At 41.7% G+C, this 6,919-nt stretch overlaps 1 long non-coding RNA gene across 2 annotated transcripts; it reads left to right on the top strand.

Annotated features, from left to right (window-relative positions):
• The first annotated feature begins 2,710 nt into the window (after positions 1-2,710).
• Positions 2,711-6,520, top strand: LOC121830311 (uncharacterized). Of its 2 annotated transcripts, XR_013052330.1 has the most exons (3): positions 2,711-2,770; positions 2,952-3,187; positions 5,506-6,520. It is a non-coding gene; the product is annotated as an uncharacterized LOC121830311 (long non-coding RNA). The 2 variants fall into 2 exon arrangements; XR_006073485.2 differs by lacking the exon at positions 2,711-2,770 and having other exon boundaries at positions 2,787-3,187.
• The last annotated feature ends 399 nt before the right edge of the window (positions 6,521-6,919 follow it).

The raw sequence follows: 6,919 nt of genomic DNA, 5'->3' as shown, positions 1-6,919 counted from the left end.
CACACACACAATTGCACACCGAGAGCCACCATTGGTGAGGAACATTGCAAACTGTACAGAGAAGGGAATTATGGAACTGAGGTTTCAATTGGAGGAGTGCTTGGTGCACTCTCTGTAGGATTATCTACAGCCAAGACTCTTTTTTACCCCCTCTGGAGGCTTGTGGAAGAAATTTTGTAAACCCCCAAAAGGGAAGTGTTGGAAATCACACTGATCACACTGTGGAAGATAGTCTGTGACTTATACTTCTTGTATTTCATTAGGAATTAAAAAGAAGACAAAGAATCCAATTGGACCACAATTTGGGCTACAGCACATAGTCAATAAAGCGCAACAGGTCTATGCATGGGTTTATTTTTGCAGTACTGAGCATTGCATCCAGGGCCTCTCCCATACTCTACCACTGAATTATCGCTACAGCTCCTTTTAACTTTTTATTTTGAGACAAGGTTTCACTAAGTTACCTAGGGTGGCCTCATACTCATTCTATAGCTCAGTCTGACTTTCAATTTGCAATCCCCCTGCTTCTGTTTCCCCCTCAGCTGTAATTACAGGTCTGTGTCACAAGACTCAAGTCCATATTTGACTTTCTGAGTTCACCATGTCTTGGATGTGCTCAGCGATTAGTATTGATATTCTTCTAATAGTTTGTTTTGGAATATTTTCCCTAAAAATGTGCTTTAGGGATTTTTAAATAATTTCTTACCTCTGCAGATTTCCCAGGTAACATGCTGCCTGATTCATTGTATTGATTGCATTTTTTTTTAGCATTTATGTAATTTATTTTTCTTTAATTCATTGGCAGAATAAATTGTATTAGGTCTCACTTCTTAGAGGAAGACTTGTGCAAAATGTCCACATCTGGCTTCTCATAATTTTTTATTAGTCACTCTTGTTATTGACTCTTAAAAATAGGCATAGGGACTTTGGACAACCCTATGCCTTACTATTATTTTAAAAATGCCTCTCATTTCCTCCTTAATTAGCTGCAATCAGGAAGACTAGTTGGTGGACACATGGTGTTGTAGCTCTGTGAAAAGCTGCCTGATGGCTATAAACATGGCCATATGTTCTCCCTGAAACGTGGCTGTGATCACCTGCGACAGGGACAGCTGACAGAAGAGGCCCTGTCTCCTCCTCCTGTGGTACTTGAGAAACCTGAGGCGCACATTGGCTCAGCGTTTTCCACTAACCGCTGCCGCTTCTGCTAAATGGCTTTTGCATGTTAGCCTCAGTTCTGCCCAGCGTACACTTGAAGCGGCAGCCGTTTACAGAGCAGATTCAGTGCTTCTCCCTTTAACGGCACGACACTTTAATTGGACGGCCTCCTTTGGAAGGCAGGCAGCACGCAGGGTGCACAGATTTCTAAAACTAAGTCGTTATCAAGGACGAGGACAAAACCATCAAAATTTTCACAGTGCATGTACAAGAATTTCTCGGCAAAGTTCAATAGATTTGCCCTGAACTGGTACAGCTTATAAAACCCTTGAGCCTAATTGCTTTCCTGCATTTGGGCAAGAAAAATAGCTGACTCGCACCAGGGTAGAAAGAAGAGGTTGGGAAGAAAGTGTCTTCTTAAGAAAAGCTTCCAGTGAAAATTTCAATCAATATTTTTAATCCCACAAGATGAGATAAAATATGATACTGTGTTCTGGCAATGAGAGATTGGGGACAGGAGAGCAGTTTCAGGAGCCAAGCTGATGAGGGAACAGAGTAACCACCAGCCCCAAGCAGGGCATCTCGTGAGCTTCATGGCGGGGCTGTGAGACACCCGTATGTGGCTTTCCTATGCAAGTAGGTGAGAGAGGGCCATGTATGAGACACATAATTTACTCCCTGTCTCTCCATTTAGCATCACTTGACTGTTTATTACAGTGGCCGGAGGAAAACTGAAAGAAGGCACCGATCCACTTTCACATTTAAAAACGCTTTGCATTACTAATTTTGGAACCAGGTTTTCTACGCTTGATTCATATAAACGTATGAGCATATATGTATATATGCTGAGCATCATATATAGTATCGAAGGCTTACTTTATTGCTTTTTCAGTGTTTTGGAGGCTTTGTTAAAGCAGGTCTCTCACCCTTTACCCTTAGTTTTTGCTTTTTTTTTCCTCCACCTTGTATGCACCACACAGGCTATTAAACGGCGAGCTGGCTGGTGATTGATCTCTTTAATAAAAGCAACTTCTTTAGTAAGCAAAGAGTGATAAAGATAAACAAATGTACTGGTTTGTCCAGCGCGTTGGAGATTATGGCAACACAGGGCACCAAGAAAGCCTATTAACAGATAACTCAGATGAAACCCATCAATTCTGATTTCAGTAAGTCGGGAACCATTCGCTTTAAGTTAATTTTAGCCATGTTTTCTCTTCATTTGTAATACTTTGTAGGTTTTAACAGAAAAATATTTAATAGTGTGCTGTGTAGTCCATAGATAAACGATGGGGGCAATTTCTCCACCTAACTGCTTGTCAGGCCCTTTAGCAAGGTCCACGCCGACCGGTAGTTTATCATCTCGCTTTCTAGATTGTCGTGGAAGATCATTGAGAGGCTCGAGACTCCCCGGAGGACTGTGCTCTAATCCTGTCATTTTTTTAAAACGCTGGAAAGTGTAAGGTTACATGGGAAGATGATTTTACATAAGGCTTTTCTTTAGCTCGTCACAATAGCGCTTGCTTTCCATGGTAACCACTGTTTCCATGGCACAGGCTACAGCTCCTCCAGAGCTGCTCAGGGCCTTTCAGAAGATGCTCACCCACCCACATGTGTGAGAACACCCCCCCCCCCCGTCCTTCTCCCTCCCCACCACTCCCTGCTTCACTCCGCTCCCTCTCCCTTCTCTTCTTGTCTAACCTACCCCTCAGCATGAATTTCTAAAAGGCATTCACTAAACACAGCAAAGCTCATTTTTCAAATGAAGTCTGGTTTCCTCCCCATTATTCGATCAGATAAATAATAACTGATGTGGCTTTCTGGAATGATCTGGAAATATAACAAAAGCTGGCGCTGTCCTCAATGACATGGAGCAACAGGATAAAATCTTGAAGAGAAAATTTGACAGGGAAAAACATTCAGCTCTCCACCAGATTTTCTAAATTTATTCCTATTCCTTAAGCCGAGCTAAGTCTGTGGCGCTGCATCCTGTTAGATGCCAAGGCATGTAAAAGAAATTTACAGTTGTGAGGTACGTGGATTCTTTTTGGTCATTTGAGAGAATGTGATTTGGCTAAATAATTAGCAATACAACAATACTGAAAATACATTGTTAATATAGGACCATACCAATTGTTTCAGGTTTTCTGTCAAACCACGCAACTAGTATTCTGTGCCCTCCTCTTTACTTTTATTCTTAGGACTGGGGACATCTACACACTTCAGAAAGATAAAGTCCGCAAAATGAAGAATGACTCCCAGGGTACCATCTCCTTAGTTTTCAAGGACACACCACTGTTCTTTTGTTTCTGCTTCTGTGTTTGGTGTCTCCTTTCTCAGCATAGGTGGTTGCTTCTGAAATGAGCTTCCACATGTTTAAAATACGACGTTGGGCTTTCACCTGCCCTGAGAAAGTGCAGATGGACTTCAGTGTCACCAGAGTGACTGTTCTGTATTGTCACCCTGTCCTGTGATTTGGGTGAAGGTGGGCAATGACCAGGAGAACATAACCTTTGGGACTGGGGAGATGGCTCAGTGGGTAAAAGCAGTTGCTGTGCAAGTGTGGAAACAAGTTCAAATCCCCAGGCTTCACATAAAAGTTGGATGTGTGTAGCACTGCTACAGTGAGATGTAAGGTGGACAGAGGAGAACACCGTGGGTCAGCCAGCCTGGGATAAGGAGCAAAAAACCAAAATAAAACAAACAAACAAAAGCAAAATACAAGTAAGAAACCCTGTCTCAAGTTAAGGTGGAAAGTAAGTACCAACACCAGAGGTTGTCCTGTGAGTTCTAAAAGGGCACCCTGGCACACACACAGATAGACACCCAAGTTCACATACAGGCTCACACACATGCACAAACGTACGCATTCGTAGGCGCATGCGCACACGCGGAACACACACACACACACACACACACACACACACACACACACACACGGTGGTGGGGAAGAAACATGGTAACCAAAATTAAATTCATTTCAATTCTGGATATTTTATTTAACATTAAAAATACATTTTATTTATTTATTGTGTGTGTGTTTGTGTTTACTCACAGACAAGCATTTGGAGGTCTGAGTTGGTTATCTCCACCATGTGTGTCTCAAGAGTGCCTTTACTCACTGAGCCGTCTCCCCAGCCCAGGATATTTCATTTTCATTAGCTCTGTGACCTTTGCCAAGCAAGCTAGCCTCACCTTTGAACTAGGGCAGGAGAACAGCATTGATAGAAGAGTAACCGGTGTTTGTGTTTCTATTGGGGTGGTCATTGTGGCATACTGGTGTTCTGAGTCAAGGGTGGCTTACTCATTGGTCATTAAGCTGAACAATGCTTCAGTCATTATCTTGATATTGCAGCTACATCAGGATTGATTTTTGGCTCTCAGGTATTTGGAATTCACACACCGAAATAGCAAAACTCCATGACATGCGATCCATCAGAAAGTGAGTCCCATGGATGCAAGGTGGTTTTTCTTCCATTTTGCTCACTACTTGGTCAGAAGTTCTTAAAACAAGGCCTGCACATGGTTGGCACTCCACTAATATTTGTCAAAAGACTCATTACAATAAGAGAAACTTAAACAGAAATGTAATTTACCTAGACTGTAAAGAAATGCTAGCCAGAAGGTGTGATATGTAAGAATTCTCTCAAATATTAGTGAGGCAGCCTGGGACAGCAGGGCATTTTCTTGTACAGATGGCAGGTTCATTTCAAACAGGGGTTTGCCCTTGTGCTGTATCTTTCCAGTGATATCTCATATATACATTCTTACATTGTTCTTTGTGTTTTTGAGAAACTGATGTGTAAAAAGTGCCAATCTTTTCCCCCTTTTTTTTTGGCTTTATGTGCAAACTAAAATTAGCTATTAAAGCTAACATTAACTCCTTGACTCTTGGGATTTCCTGAGATTGCTCTGGCCAGGTCCTCAATGCTTGAAGGCTTCATCATACACTCACTCACTCACTCATTTATTCAGCAGCCACTGCATGTGAGGTATTCCCACTGTGGTGGGAACAAATTTTAGTCAGTAGGCATTGAGTATATCCTTAAAGGATTCAGTTGCTGAAAACATTGGTTTGTGGATGAACTGATGACAGTGGAGTTTCAAAAATCAGTAGGCTATGTCCACGTACCCGGCAGCTAGCTACTCTGGCATAAAATCTGTAGAAATCAGCAGGCTACCCATCCAGTTCTCTTTTCCCACCTGAGGGCAACTCTTGGTAATTGTTTTTGGTAAAGAGAAGTGTAAGTGGTCATACCCAATCCATCATTTTTTTTTCAAGGAACATTTATTTTCTTGCCAAATATGTCTAATGCTTTTCATAAGGACTTTTCATCTTTTCATGGCCAGAAAAATAAGATAGCTGTGTGAGGCAACCAAGGAAGAGCTGAAGCCCGGAGGTCCCCCCCCGGAGAGTCTGAGTAATGAAGATGAAAATCACAAATCAGAAGGAATCTAAGGAAATTTATAAAAGTGCCCCGTGTTAAGTTGTACCTCAAGGCAACGGCATTAACAACCATGGCAGCAGCAGTGGGAAGGCATGATCTGTATGGGTTGAAAGAAGGGAGAAAATTGTGATGGAGGCAAAACCTGCATGTGCCAAAGACAGAGGAAAAATGAACCTGAATGTGATAAGCGAAATACGTGAAACCAACATATTCTATGATTTTACACACGCATGGAATGTCCAGAGACTACAAGTGGGTGGCATCACAAAGCAAGGTCCAAGGTGGAAATGAAGGTGAACTGCAGATTGCCACAAAGAAGAGTCCTCTATTTTTTCTCTTATTATTCTAACTTTTGTGCATGTATTTGTATGTAAGCATGCTCATGTGAGTGCAGGTGACTTTATGGAGACCAGTGGGGTCATATCCTCCCTGGAGATGGAGTTATTGATGGCTGTAAGCTGTGTGACATGGGTGCTGGGAACCATTTGGATATTCTGCAAGAGTTCTTAACTGCTATGCCATCTCTCTAGCCCCCACTCATTTTAAAAGATTTACCTCTATTTTTGTTTTATTTTTTGGTGTGTGTGTGTGTGTGTGTGTGTGTGTGTGTGTGTCCATCCTCCTGTACACATGTCACACAGTTGTGAATACCCAAGAGGATGGAAGCAGCCATCAGATCCCCTGGAGCTAAACTTAGACGTGGTTAGCAGTCACATGACTTGGGTGCTGAGAACAGAACTCTGACCCTCTGGAGGGGCAACAAGTACTCTTAAGCAATGAGCAATTTCTCCAGCCTTTAAGAAGACAGTTTTGAGGTGATGAAATATTCTAAAACTCGATCATGGTGATGATGGTTATATAACTTACAAGAAAAAAATCAGAGAATTACTTTACCTATTAAAAATCCGTGAACAATACACTGTTTAAGTATGTGAATTTTATGGCATATGAGTCTTACCTTAAAAATGTGAGACAGCAACAAAAAGCAAGAAGTAAGGGGTGGAAAGGAAATTGGTATGGCTGTGGAAGCTTTACCAGGGCCTTCATGAAATAAATTGACCAAAATCTTGTTGCTAGGAGGAAGTAGAATATGAATTTCAGTAAGAGAGTATTTGGCTCCAAGATAATGCTGGATAAAGGCAGTGCTAACAGTTGGAGGGCAATAGTAGATTAATGAGAAGGGAATGTTACTTTATTGAAAAACTTTCCAGTATGTTTTTGATTCTTTTCTTAGAAAAGGAGCATGCTGGAAAGCAGCAATTTCGAAAGCTTAATTTAGTGATAGAATGACAGATGGAATCTTTTGTAAAGGCCAA

This window comes from Peromyscus maniculatus, chromosome 6, assembly GCF_049852395.1.
Source record: "Peromyscus maniculatus bairdii isolate BWxNUB_F1_BW_parent chromosome 6, HU_Pman_BW_mat_3.1, whole genome shotgun sequence".
In the NCBI taxonomy this organism is placed as follows: domain Eukaryota; kingdom Metazoa; phylum Chordata; class Mammalia; order Rodentia; family Cricetidae; genus Peromyscus; species Peromyscus maniculatus.
This window is presented reverse-complemented; position numbering and strand designations above follow the sequence as displayed.